Genomic DNA, 14923 nt, shown 5'->3' with positions numbered 1-14923 from the left:
CCAGAGGGTGCTGGCACTGCCCAGGCTGCCCAGGGAATGGGCACGGCCCCGAGGCTGCCAGAGCTCCAGGGGGGTTTGGGCAGCGCTGCCAGGGATGCCCAGGGTGGGATTGTTGGGGGTCTGGGCAGGGATGGGGCTGGGATGATCCCTGTGGGTCCCTCCAGCTCAGGATATTCCATGGAAATGGGCTGCACGTGAATTCCTGCTCTGGACTGAGCTACTCCTGGAGCTGGGAACCAGGAGATCCAACCAGTCCTTCAAACCGTGCACCAGAGGATGTGACCTGCTCTGAGACACCAAGGACAAGAAGGGAAACGGTCAGGACAGGACCCAGCCCCTGTTTGCTCCCTCCTGCCTCTGCCAGCTCCACACCTCCCTGGAATGCCAGGAACTCCCCATCCCTGGAGGGATTTAAAGCCCTGTGGATGTGACACTTGGGGACATGGTCAGAGTGGCCTGGGCAGTGCTTGGCAACTCAGTGACCTCAGAGGGCTTTTCCAGCCTCAAGGGTTCCGTGATTCCATCAAACCACCCAAAGGTTTTAATCCAACAAAACCTTTTCCCTCTTTCTGTTGCTGCTCCCAGCAGGGAGGGAGGGAAGCACTGGAGCCATCCCTGAAGGATCAGCTGGGAGATCCCTCTGCACCCACCCCGTGGTGCCTCAGGACTTTCCTGGGGCCCTCTTGCACCTGAGGGTCTTCTCCTTGACCCCTTCCTGCTTTTCCATTCCTTCTTTTCCTTTCCTGCTTTCCCCTTCCTGCTTTTCCTTTCCTCTTTTTCCCTTCCTGTTTTTCCTTTCCTGCTTTTCTGTTCCCGCTTTTCCCTTCCTACTTTTCCTTTCCTGCTTTTCCCTTCCTGCTTTTCCATTCCTGCTTTCCCCTTCCTGCTTTTCCCTTCTTGTTTTTCCTTTCCTGCTTTTCCCTTCCTGCTTTTCCCTTCCTCCTTTTCCTTGTTTTTCCTTTCCTGCTTTTCCCTTCCTCCTTTTCCCTTCCTGCTTTTCCTTTCCTGCTTTTCCTTTCCCCCTTTTCCTTCCTGCTTTTCCCTTCCTCCTTTTCCTTTCCTTCTTTCCCCTTGCTGCTTTTCCCTTCCTCCTTCTCCATTCCTGCTTTTCCTTTCCTCCTTTTCTCTTCCTGCTTTTCATTTCCTGCTTTTCCTTTCCTCCTTTTCCATTCCTCCTTTTCCTTTCCTCTTTTCCCTTTCCTGCTTTTCCCTTCCTGCTTTCCCCTGTCCCTCAGCATCTCCCAGCCTGTTTCCCGTCCACCTGAGCCACTTCTTGCTCCCTGTGCAATTCCTTCTGCTCCAAGCCAAGGAAGAGCCCTGGATTCAGCTGCTGGGATCCCTCCCCACCCTTCCTGCAGCTCCTCAGCACGGGGATGGATTTTTCCTGTGCTTTTTAAGAGAGCTGCCAACTTCCCTGAACTCCTTTTTTCATCTGGGCTCATTTCCCAAGGGATCTTCCCTCCCAGTTCTGCCTTTATTGGATTTGGCCTTATTGAAGGTCATGGCTGTGTTATTCCCTTGGTTTTTAAGGGTTGTTTTTGGGCTTTTTTTTTTTTTTTCCATTTTCTGCACTTTTTATTCCTCCATAACCTTCCTCCAGCTTGTGACCTCTGTATTCCATGGTCAGGCTTGGAATTTACCTTCTGCCTTTGTCCTGGGGCTCACGATCCAAGCTGGGAACCTCCTCTTTCCTCTCCAAAATCCAATATTTGAATTTTGCTTCTGACACCTCTTCCTGGGTGGCTCAAGAGCCTTTTCACTCCATTCCCTGGACTGGAAATTTCCATAGGATTTCCAGTTCCATGCAAACCACCAGATGGGATCTGGGATTTATGGAGCAGCTCTTTGTTTCCAGTAAGAAAACAAAGGCCAAGGTACAGACACAGCCACAGAGCCTGGGAAAAGGCAGCTCCAGGAATTCTCTCCCTTCTCCACATCCCTGGGAGAACTTGGTTTGGAGCCTGGAGAGAAATGGAAAATTCCCAGAGTTTTCCTGCCCCAGCAAGGGATAAAGATTGTGCAGATCTCTGCAAGCCTGAGAATTCCAAAGCACGGATTTGTTGCCGCACTGCAGATTTGGGATATTAGGATTCTGGGATATACACCCACTGCAGGGATGGATAGGATACTGGGAATTGGGAATTCCTGGCTGGGCTGGGATTGCCAGAGCAGCTGTGGCTGCCCCTGGATCCCTGGCAGTGCCCAAGGCCAGGTTGGACACTGGGGCTTGGAGCAGCCTGGGACAGTGGAAGATGGATGGGATGGGATGGGATGGGATGGGATCCATGGGATGGGATCCATGGGATGGGATCCATGGGATGGGATGGGATGGGATGGGATCCATGGGATGGGATCCATGGGATGGGATGGGATGGGATGGGATGGGATCCATGGGATGGGATCCATGGGATGGGATGAGATGGGATGGGATGAGATGGGATGGGATGGGATGGGATGGGATGGGATGGGATCCATGGGATGGGATCCATGGGATGGGATCCATGGGATGAGATGGGATGGGATCCATGGGATGGGATAGGATTTAAAGTCCCTTCCAACCCAAACCATCCCACAATTTCTATGAACTGAAGCTCAGGGAAGCCCTGGGGATGCTTTATTTAAGGTTGTGCCCCATTAATGCCACCGAGGTGCTCAAAGAGTCACGGAATTCCTGGAGACACCAGGATTTTCCATCAAACCTGAGGAAGAATTCCCCCAGGAGCAACATTTCCAAAGGGAAGGGAGCACACAGTGTCTGGAGGGAGGGGAAATGCAGATCCTGCTGTGGTTTAAAATCTGAGGAATATTTCTAGGGGTAATTTCTAGTTTAAAAATTGTGTTCTCCAAACCCTGCAGCTGAAAACGGGATAATTGCACATTTCTTGGAGACAACTTTAAAATTCCAGATTTCTGACCCAATTCCACAGCTCCATTTGGTTTTAAAACAACCCCGAATAAAATAATGGAAACTTTCCCCAGCCCTTGGTGCATTTTCTACTCTGGTGGCAGAACAGAAGGGCAAATCAGGGAGCTGCTGCTCCTGAAAGATTTTTGTGTCTCCTGTAACGTGAATTTAAAACTTATTTAGGGCAGCAACCAAACCCCAAACAAACAAAAGCGATTTTGTGAGCAGGATGTGAGGGAGGAAAAAAAAAATCCCCTGTTGCAGTGGCTCCTGTGGGCTCCCAAAGCTGGGAGTGCTGCAGGACGTCAGAAATATTGGAGAAACATCTGGGCTCCTCCTAAATCTCAATTATAGTGTTAAATATCCCATAAGATACTGGGATCTGAATGGAATAATTATTTGTAGGATGAGATATTGTGGATAAAGTGGAATAAAAAAGAAATCTCCGTTTGATTGAAGGACTTTGCACATGACTTTGGGTTCTGTAATTAGTGGTGAAAAAAAATTCCTGGAGAGTTGGAGGAGTTCTTGGAGTGAATTTACAGCAGCAGAATGGGGAATGTTCCATAAAATGGGATATGGGTATTGTCATTAATGGGAATTCATTTATGGCTGGAGCCCCTCTGGAGCCAGGCTGGGAGAGCTGGGAATGTTCCCCTGGAGAGGAGAAGGCTCCAGGCAGAGCTCAGAGCCCCTGGCAGGGCCTGAAGGGGCTCCAGGAGAGCTGGAGAGGGACTGGGGACAAGGGATGGAGGGACAGGAGCCAGGGAATGGCTCCCAGTGCCAGAGGGCAGGGATGGGTGGGAGATTGGGAACAGGGAATTCCTGGCTGGGCTGGGATTGCCAGAGCAGCTGTGGCTGCCCCTGGATCCCTGGCAGTGCCCAAGGCCAGGCTGGACACTGGGGCACCCTGGGACAGTGGGAGGTGTCCCTGCCATGGAATGGGATGAGCTTTAAGATCCTTTTCACCCCAAACCATTCCAGAATTCTGTGACTCCCTGAACCTTTCCCACCCCTCTTTCTGGCAGCTGTAACAATTTTTTAATTTCATTTTTCTTTTTTTTAAGATTAAATATATACAAATAGAAATTAATTGAAATTTCATGAGCACCTCAGGGGAGCAGAATTCTGCTGGATTATTGGAAAACAAAAATCTTCTCCAGGGATGGGCACTCCATCAGGCTGGACAACTCATCCATGAAGGAATTTTCCCAAAATCCACCCTGAGCTGCCCTGGCCCAGCCTGAGGCCGTTCCCTCTGCTCCTGTCCCTGTGCCCTGGAGCAGAGCCCGACCCCCCCGGCTGTGCCCTCCTGGCAGGAGCTGTGCAGAGCCACAAGGGCCCCCTGAGCCTCCTTTGCTCCAGGCTGAGCCCCTGCCCAGCTCCCTCAGGGATTCTGCAGCCCCTGCCCGGCTCCCTCAGGGATTCTGCAGCCCCTGCCCAGCTCCCTCAGGGATTCTGCAGCCCCTGCCCAGCTCCCTCAGGGATTCTGCAGCCCCTGCCCAGCTCCCTCAGGGATTCTGCAGCCCCTGCCCAGCTCCCTCAGGGATTCTCCAGCCCCTGCCCAGCTCTGTTCCCTTCCCTGGACACTCTCCAGACCCTCCCTGTCCTTTCTGGACGTGTCCCAGCTCCTGGGGACAGCAGAGGGAAGTGACAGCTCCAGGAACAGCAGCCAAGCCTGGGGATTGTGGATGCCCAACCCAAAGCTGGGGCTGGGTGCTTTGTGCCACCAACTCACTCCAAATCACCCCAAAACCTCCCAGGCTGATGGAGCTCTCTGAGGAGCTGATTTTGGGATCACTTCCCACTCTTCCTCATGCCTGAGCTGCAGGGAACAAGTCCCACCTATGGAGAAACTCCACCATTGTGTTCTCAGGGAAGTTTGGATGCTCCCACTTGGTTATTGGAAGATCCCACACCCAGTTAATTAGGAACAATCCAAATTAGCAAAAACGTCACGCATTTCCCTTAATTCCGACTTCCATGAGCAATAAAGGCATCCCATAATTTGCATTATTGGGAACACACAGGATTTGGAGGCATGTTTGGATACGAATCTGACATGATAGCTTTAGGAAGTTAATTAGGTAATTGCCAAACATTCTAATTGATTTTTAATTACTGAGTGAGGCTCGCAGCAGAGCCCAGCCTGGCAGAGTCCTCTGTCATTACAGAACAAAAGGAACTTCAGCAGCACTTCAGCATTCCCAGGCTCCCACGTGTCCATGGTTTCTCCACCTTTTCCTACAAATCCACCAGGATTTGCCCACCCATTCCTTACATCCTATTTTTGGGATCCTCAGTCAAAAGTGGGGAAGCTGAACGACATTCCAGGAGAAGGAGATCTCCTTAAACTCAGGCTCTTGGAAGTGGAGGTTGGAATTGGATGATCTTTAATGGCCCTTCCAACCCAAATCATTCCATAAACACAAATCCAGGACCTAACCCAGCCAATTCCATAGCTCTGACGTGGGAATTAATTTACAATTTCCATTTTGATTTAGGCTGTCCCAGCTGTTCTGAGATCCCACATTCCCATCTTCTGGAAACCACCTCCATTCCCTGAGCACGAGAGGAGTTCTGGAGAAGGAGTCCTGGAATCTCCTGGGTTGGTGGAAAGCCTCAGTGCCTGATTTCCACTGGTGGAATTCCAGACTGGTTTGGCTGGGAAGGGACCTTAAAAACCATCCCAATTTACCCTGTGCCATGGCAGGGACACCTCCCACTGTCCCAGGGTGCCCCAGTGTCCAGCCTGGCCTTGGGCACTGCCAGGGATCCAGGGGCAGCCACAGCTGCTCTGGCAATTCCAGCCCAGCCAGGAATTCCCAATTCCCAATCTCCCACCCATCCCTGCCATCTGGTACTGGGAGCCATTCCCTGGCTCTTGTCCCTCCATCCCTTGTCCCCAAGTCCCTCTCCAGCTCTCCTGGAGCCCCTTTAGGTTCTCTCTGAGCCTTCCCTTACTCTGCTCTCCAGCCCCACATCTTTCCCAAGCCTCTCCCAGCTCCAAACCCAGCCCATGAGGCAGCATCCTGGGATATTGGAAAGGACAGGAACACCCTCTGGAAAAGTGGAAAAGCCAAAGTGTGGCCTCTGCCCCCAGCCCAGAGACAGCAAATCCCTTCCTATCCTTGGCAATTCTCTTTTTTATTCTTAAAATACCAGCTGAAGTGACAGCCAAATGGGTGCCTGGGGACTGGAAAACCATTGGAAAAGCCATGGTGTCTTGGTTTGGAAAGCCAGGAGTCTGCTAAGGAAGGCAGGAGCCTCCCCTGAAATGCAGAATGTGAACCCTCCCCACCCCTCCCAATTGCTACAAATTTTAAATTAAGGGGCTCTTAGGCAGCAAAAATCATGGCAGCAGGAAATAACAGTTCTTTAATAGGGAAGAAAATCAAAGGATGAAATGAACAATGCAGTGACCAAACCAACAGTGCCAGAGTCAGAGCCCAGCCTGACACCCTGTGGGTCAGGGTGCTGGCACAGCCCCATTGGAATTGTGGCTCAGCCCTCCTGCAGTGCCAGGGGTGGCTCTGCTGGAGCAGGGATCCTGGAGAAGGGTGGAGGCTTCCTCTGCAGATCCAGGGCAAGGAGAGGCAGCTGCTGCTCCTCTGGGCAATCCAGTGCAGAAGCCGTGCTGGTGTTCCAGAATCTCCAGATTCTATCCAGGTAGGAATGCTTGGCTCCTCCCTCTGGGCTCACATCTGCCAATGGGATGCTGTAGTTCTTATCAGCCATGCAGGGACATTCCATGGCTGTTATCAGCAGGTGTCCCCTCCCGAGGGAGGAGTGGGTGTGGAAGAGATAAGGAAAAACTGTCCAATGAACAGAAGACAAACTGCCATGCAGATGGTGATAGAGCACATCCTGCCTGGCAGTCTGGGACACATGTGTGACCGTGTTCACAGGGGTCCCAGGAAGAGGGAATAGACGAGGATCTGACTCCATGTTTCAGAAGGTTTGATTTATTATTTTATGCTATATATTATATTAAAACTATACCAAAAGAATAGGATTTCATCAGAAGGCTAGCTACAAATAGAAAAAAAAAAGAATGATAACAAAGGCTTGTGGCTCGGACTCTCTGTCTGAGCCAGCTGACTGTGATTGGCCATTAATTAGAAACAACCACATGAGACCAATCCCAGGTGCACCTGTTGCATTCCACAGCAGCAGATAACCATTGGTTACATTTTGTTCCTGAGGCCTCTCAGCTTCTCAGGAGGAAAAATCCTAAGGAAAGGATTTTCCATAAAAGACGTCTGTGACACACATGGTCACTCCAGGGATGCTCAGCATTTCCTGCAGCCCCTCCACCCTGCTCAGCTCCGCTCTGCAGGGCAAGGAGGACAGGGGACACAAGGGGACAATGACAGGGGCCCCACCTGGCACTGGATTTCTGAGTCAAGGCTTTGGGAAAAAACAGGAGCTGTTTCAGGAGGCTCCAACACCAATGCTAGTGCTGCCTCCAGGGAAATCCTGTGCTGCAGTAAGGGAGAAAAATCATGAAGAAAGGCTTCATAAAATCAGGCCTGCTCTGTTAAAATCCGTGGCTGGCCTTGTCAAAGCCAGCACTTTGCAAGTTCCCATGTGGGAGCAATCCTGGTGTGAGCAGTTTGTTAACATAACAATCTATTCTTGGGGAAAAAAACAACTAGCACCTGTATAAACTGGTTTTATATTGTTAGATAGAAAAATGAGAACTATCTCTCACAAACAAATTTTCCTTCATGTACGCACTGAGAGTCTGAGTGACCCATCAATACAGAATAACAATTTGTTAATAACCAATAAAGCGATTGGCAAGAAAGCTCCTGACCAATGGGAGTCACCCACGAGGTCTGTAAAACTCTATATGTGGATAAAGAATGGGATTTTTCCACCGTTAAGTAAATGGAATCCTGTGTGATTTATTCCCATAATCCTGTTCTTTTCCTTTCTGGAACACCCTTACCCAACACGAGCCTTTATAAATAGGAACGGGGTCTTTGCAGGGATTTTTCTGTTCTGGTTTTGTTTGCTTTTTTTCCAGCTTTTTGTTGGCTTTTCCCCAGCTTTTTATTTGGTTTTTTTCCCAGATTTTTGCTCTTCCTTTTCCGCCAGGACAGCTTCGGGGAGCTTTAGGAGTGCCAGGAGTGTGTGGGGTGAGCCCCATCACACACACAGGAGCAGCGCCTCAGGAAATCCTGGCAGTTCTGAGCAGCCACCAGCACCACAGGGAAAACAACACTTTCCCATTTTTTCCTTTGAAATTCCATCCTGTTTGTCCATGGGAGCTTTGAGCACTGGTTTCAATGAGAATGGGATTCCAGCTGCGGGGTTTGAAATGCAGAATTTGGAATATTTGCACTCCTGTGAAGTTGAGTTTGGGAGGGACGAGGTGAGAGATGAGAATCTGACTCAATGGTCTCAGAAGGCTGATATATTATATTATATTATATTATATTATATTATATTATATTATATTAATCATATTACAACTATACTAAAGAAAGAGAAAGGATACATCAGAAGGCTTAACAAGAACGAATAATAAAAACCTGTGACTGACTCAGAGCCTCCACACAGCTGGCTGTGATTGGCCATTAAATTAAAACAATTCACATGTTTGGATAAACAATCTCCAGACCACATTCCAGAGCAGCAAACACAGGAGAAGCTGAGGCTACCCAGGAGAAAATCCTGGGCAAAGAGGATTTTTCAGAAAATATGACAGTGACACTGTGCCACGCACAAGGATTTCTACACACTTCAAGCGAGGCTGCTTTTCCTGCCTTTCCTGATGAATGAACTGCACCAGGATTTATGGAGCTGAGGTGTGGAACTCTGGCTGCTTGGCTGAACTGCCTGGAATGAGTTTCCCAGTGGCAGCATCCCTGTCAGGCCGCTGCCAAATGCCAAAAGGTCAGGGATTAATCTGGGACTGCACTGACAGGGCTGATGGGAAAGGGCTCCTTGGGATGCTCTGAGGTGTTTCCATGGAATTCTGAAGGGCAGGGAAGTCCTACAGCACGGAGATGCACCGTGCCTTCTGGGAGATGTGGGATATCCCAGGGAATTTCCTGGCTGGGGGGGATTTCCTCTCTTTTTTTTTTTTTTTTTTTTTTAAATTAGTTAGAAGAAACTTCAGCTTTGTGATTTTGTTCCAGGAATAGCCTGTGGATTTAATTCTGCAGCTTCCAGTGGGATTCCTGAGATTGCCAGGAAAGGGAAAGGCTCCCCGTGGCCACCAGTTTTCCATGGATATCCAGCAGGATCAATGGGAGAGCCCAGTGCCCTGTGAGGTCATAAGGAACCCCTTCCTTGTCCCTTCCCCATGGGAAATCCAGGAAATCCAGCACAGGAGGCCACAAAGAAACCTTGGAAAACCTGGGATTTGGGCCATGGAGATCCCTGGATGTGACCAAAGAGGTGAGGCAAAATTGTTCTCCCCATAGACCTGGCAGTGGAGAAGCTGAGAATCCAACACTGAGCACAGACCTTGTGCTGTCATTCCCAAAAGGAGGTTGGAAGATTGCTGTGGAAAAGGATGAAAGGAATTACTCAAGGACTGGGGAAAATGCCCCAGGCTGAGTTTGGTGTGAAAGGAAATGGGATTCCATTGGAAAAGAACATCCATGGGGAGAAAAAGGCAAGAGAGGAGGACTGGCTGCCATCCCAAGGAAGGCAGGACGGGAAAATTAAAATGGGAAACCAGCCTGGATGTCTTGGAAGAGGTGGGAACTGAGCCCAAGCTTCACCAGGAGCCTCCATCCAGGGATAACTCCCAGATACAGAGAGCCAGGAGGTCCCACAGACCCCTGGGTGAAGCTCCAAAGTCCAGGAGGGCGATCAGACACTCTGGTTCCTTCCTGAATCCTCCCATGGGAAGAGGTTTTCCACAGGGAACTCCTGCAATGGAGCAGCTGTGATCCAAGGCAAGGCTGAGCTGAGTTATTCCAGTATGGAATTGTATTTGGATCTTCATCTTCCAGCCCATATCCCTGGTGAATTTAGGAATCCAACCCCTCTGTGAGGGAGGAAAAGCACTGGGAATTGATGGAACAGCTCAAGGAACGAGCTGAGAAACCAGCTGGGGATAAAACACTCCTTGATGGAATCATTCTTCCCTGGGATGGTTTGGGCTGGGAGCAGCCTTAAATCCCATCTTGTTCCGAATTTCTGCCGTGGGTGAAGCTCCAAAATCCAGAACATCAGGAGGGTGATCAGACACTCTGGTTCCTTCCTGGATCCTTCCATGGGAAGAGGTTTTCCATGCACAGGGAATTCCTGCACTGAAGCAGCTGTGACACGAGGCAGGGATGGGACAGCTGGGATCACGGGTCCTGGAGAGGAGAACCTGCAGCTGCCAGAGGCTGAGCTGAGTTATTCCAGTATGGAATTGTATTTGGATCTTCATCTTCCAGCCCATATCCCTGGTAAATTCAGGAATCCAACCCCTCCATGAGCGAGGAAAAACTCCGGGAATTAAAGGATCAGCTCAAGGAACAAGCTGAAAAACCAACAGGGAACTAAACACTGCGGGGCTCAGGCTGGGAACTGGGAAAATTTCATGGAAAGGGTGGTCCAGTGGTGGAGTGCCCATCTCTGGAGGGATTTAAACCCCTGTGGATGTGGCACTTGGGGACATGGGGCAGTGTGGCCTTGGCGCTGCTGGGGAAGGGCTGGACTTGATCTCAGAGGGTTTTTCCAACCTAAAGGATTCCATGATTCCACCTTCTTCCAGAGGACACCAGCACCGAGCAGAAAATCCCTTCACACATCCCAACCTGCTCCACAGACCTCAGAATTCCGTCTGGGATTGGGGTCAGTCTAATGCTGCCAGACCAAGGCTCCTCCGACTCACCCTAAATGGGGTGGAAAACCCTAAAATTCCTGATGGGACCCAGCTATTCCAGCTGGAGGAGGAGCAGAAAGCAGGAGCCAAAAAGAGCATCATTCCCAAAAAAAACAAAACTGGAATTCTGCAGTGTCGGGCACAGAGTTTGAAGCTGATGAAGATGTGGGGAACAGAAACTTCCTTCTCTTTATTCCATTCAAAGTTTGGTTTCATCAACCTTGGAAAACTCTTCCCAGTCCCCTCTCACAGCCACCTAAATGTCACACCTGAAATTAGACAAATTTTTCATCCTTCTGCTCCTGCAATGCCAAGTTTTTGCAACTGTCTGGAATATCCTTCTCCTCCTCCTCTTTCTAAAACACTCCATGGGAAATATTTCCATTTTGACAATGGAGTTTTGATGGTTGAGCCTCAGGGTTCATTTTTAATTGGAGCAATTTTTTCCATTTGCTAACGATGCCTGCTCAAAATCCATTGTAACATCCATTAATTTGTCAAGGGAAAAATAATGCCCTAATCCATCTCTCTCATTAATTTCCTATTATGTGAGTTGTGCTTCTCTGGAATGGACAAAACTTTAATACAGAAATTGCACTTCACTTCCAGTATTTTATGCTAAAAAAATCAATGTAAAGGAAGTAGTTGGATCCCCACACTGTAATTCTCGATAATTTTGTGGTTTTGACAAGAAAATGATGGGTAAAGCTTTGAAACACAGAATCCTGCCCAAAATCCCGCAAAGTACTTGGATTCCCACACCGGATTTCTGCATAATTTTGTGGTTAAGGTGAGAGACCTTTGGGCAAAGCTTTGAAACACAGAATCCCACAAAAAATGTGCCCATCCAAGCAACCTGAAGTAAAAATCAGGGTGGGTGAGAAAGAAATTCTTCAGTCAACCCCCAATTTCCTTCTTGTCCCAATATTTAACTGCTGGCTGTTCAGTGGTGTTAATAAACCTCCAGGAAATGGGGTTAAACATCATCCTGGCTTTTAATCTTGCTGAATTCCCAACCTCCTGCAGCAGCTCTGCCTCTAATCCGGGCTGGTTCTCTGGGAAGCGCTGAGCAAACACCTCTAATTCCTCTTTTTTTTAACCACTTTTCACGCAAGGTTTGAGGTTGAGACTCCAGGACTGCTGGCACTGGATCATAAAATCAGGGAATTATGGAATGGTTTGGGTTGAAGGGACCATAAAACCCATCTTGTTTCAATGCCCAGGGGAAGGGACACCTTCCTCTGTCCCAGGGTGCCCCAAGCCCCACCCAGCCTGGCCTTGGACGCTTCCAGCAATGGGAATTCCACAACCTCTTCTCAACTAAAAATATCCATTTCTACATCCTGAAAATGAGAAAGGAAGGATTCACATTAAACTTGGATGAGTCTTAAAAAATTTATTTACAAACAGTGTTTATTTACTGATTCTGTTGGTTAACCACGGAATTGTGGAATGGGTTGGGTGGGAAGGGATCTTAAAAATTCATCTCATCCCACTCCTGCCACGGCAGGGACACCTTCCACTATCCCAGTCTATCCTGTGTCAGTCCCCAGCTGGATTTGGGAGCCCCAGAAGGGGTTAATGTGGTTGTTTTCCCTTTTTTTATTTTTTTTTTTAATTCTTCATTTATTTAGTTTTACTGATTTAATTATTCACTGAGTTGAAGTATAGAGAAGTTGGGGAGGGTTCTAATTTAAATTCAATTTTGTGTTGTGCAGTTTGTATAAAATAGGTTGAATTCCAAAGGAAACCAATTAGAGAATTGTCAAAGAATCATGGAATGGTTTGGGATTTTAGGGATCATCCAGTGCCACCCCTGCCATGGCAGGGACACCTCCCACTGTCCCAGGGTGCCCCAATGTCCAGCCTGGCCTTGGGCACTGCCAGGGATCCAGGAGCAGCCACAGCTGCTCTGGCAATCCCAGCCCAGCCAGGAATTCCCTATTCCCAATCTCCCATTAAATCTCTCCTCTTTTAGGTTATCCAGCCTGGCCTCACCCTACATCCTCCCTCAGTATCCTGAAATATCTGGACGTAAAAACATCCACGAAAGGATTTTCCAGCATGGGCTCTGATTGTCACAATCCCCCCTCAGCTACATCTGAGATCGTTCCCCACGCTGAGCATTAAACCCAGGAATGATCAGCAAACAAACACCTCCCCCTGTGGAACATCCCAGTCCCTCCTCCTGGGGCGGGGAACAGAGACATTAAAAGCCTGAGAAGGTTTCTAAAACTCCTTCCAGCCCCTCGGTGCTCCTTCCCATCTATTTGTTCCAGGGGCCTCGGAATTCTCACTGTAACTCAAGGAAGCAAATGTTGATTTATTTGAAATATCTCCCGTGGCTCCCTCCCCTCCAGCAAAGGCTCCGTGTTATTTATTCTGGGAAGTAAAACAAAGTTATCCAAAGGTAAAACCAGGGAATTTACATTCTTTTCTTATCCATTGCTCTGTTTTCCCTGGTGCTCCACAGCTCCTGAACTTTCTGCCTGTTCTGAGCACTTTTACTCTCCCAGACTCCGCAATGGGGCTTTTCTGTCCCATTCCTTGTTAGGAATTGTTGCTCAGCCAGTGCTACAAACATTCCCTGGACAAGGGACACCCAAAACTGCAGGAATGCACAATTCTTTTAGAATTTTCACAGTGGAAATGAAATGTATGGAATCGTTAAGCTTGAAAAGCCCTCGAGTCCAACCCCCAACCCACGTCCCCAAGTGCCACATCCATGTGGTTTCTGAGCACTTCCAGGGATTTAACTCCACCACTTCCATGGGAAATCTGTTCCACAGCTTGAGAAACCTTTCCAGGGAGGAATTTCCCCTATTATCCAGCCAAAACTTCCCCTGGTGCAGCTTGAGGCTGTTTCCTCTTATCCATGTGCTTCAGAAGGGTTGAATTCCTGAAATTTCAAAAATAATCCGGTGCTATTCACGAGGTCCAAAGGGTTTCAGGGAATATGGTGGAGTGGCTGCATTTCTCCATAATTTTGTGGTTAAGGTGAGAGACCTTTGGGCAAAGCTTTGAAACACAGAATCCCACACAAAAAGTGCCCATCCAAGCAACCTGAAGTAAAAATCAGGGTGGGTGAGGAAGAAATTCTTCAGTCAACCCCGATAAATAACTTCCATTGAGGACCAATTTCCTTCTTATCCCAGTATTTAACTGCTGGCTGTTCAGTGGTGTTAATAACCTCCAGGAAATGGGGTTAGGCATCAACATGGCTCTTAATCTTTAATCTTTTAACCTTGCTGAATTCCCAACCTTCTCCATCCCAATGGAAGGAGAAGTGGAGAGGGAAGAGGAGAGCAAAACCAAGCTCAGTAATCATCATGAGGGAAGCACAGAGGGAAATTTCACCCTCCAACAGAACTGGAAGGTGGGACCATGAGGAGTTTTATCCCATGGAGGTGAAAAAACCGGGATAATGCTCCCTGTGAGGGAGACAGCCTGGAGAGGGATGTGGGAGCAATGGGGTGGTTCTGACTCCTCTGGTGCCACCTCCCTGCTCAGGCAGGGTCACCCCAGAGCACATGGCACAGGAATGCAGCCAGGTGCCTCTGGAATATCTTCCTCCCTCTGGATGCATCTGTATTTTGCTCCAAGATACATGAAATAACACAAAAAAATAACAACAATTGTGTTGATACGAGCTCTGACAAGGACATAAATCCATTTATGACCCTCAAACAGCTTCTTCCTTCCAAGAGGACATTTAACCTGCCATGCTTGGAACTCACACTTTGGAAAGGGGAGATCTCCAAATGATGGAATCACTTCACTTGGAATCGATCCCTGAGGGTAAAACTGCTGAAACAGAGCGAGAATCATCTTCATCTTATTATTTTATATTTCATATTTTGTATTTTACATTTGGTATTGTGTGTTCTTCATCCCTGGTGGAAAACTGATCCTGATTTCACCAAAAATCTGCAAAGCTTCCAAAGCAAAGATGGAAGAACCAAGGAAACCGAAATGTTTGATCCCCATCCTTGACTCCAAGGCACCCATCCCTCTGCTGGGCTTTGGGCAGGGAATTCAGAAATGGATCCCTTTTCCCTAATTCTCCTCCCTGGATTTTGGCAGCCCTTACAAGGCTCAGAAGCAGAACAGGACGAGCTTGGAACCACAAGGATTTTTTCCTACTGCATTTTTCCAGGATTTTCCTATTAATCTTTGTAACC

Source organism: Agelaius tricolor, unplaced genomic scaffold (assembly GCF_023055355.1).
Source record: "Agelaius tricolor isolate 1412-34295 unplaced genomic scaffold, bAgeTri1.0.p SCAF_5, whole genome shotgun sequence".
Lineage (NCBI taxonomy): Eukaryota > Metazoa > Chordata > Aves > Passeriformes > Icteridae > Agelaius > Agelaius tricolor.
Note: the sequence above shows the minus strand (reverse complement) of the source record.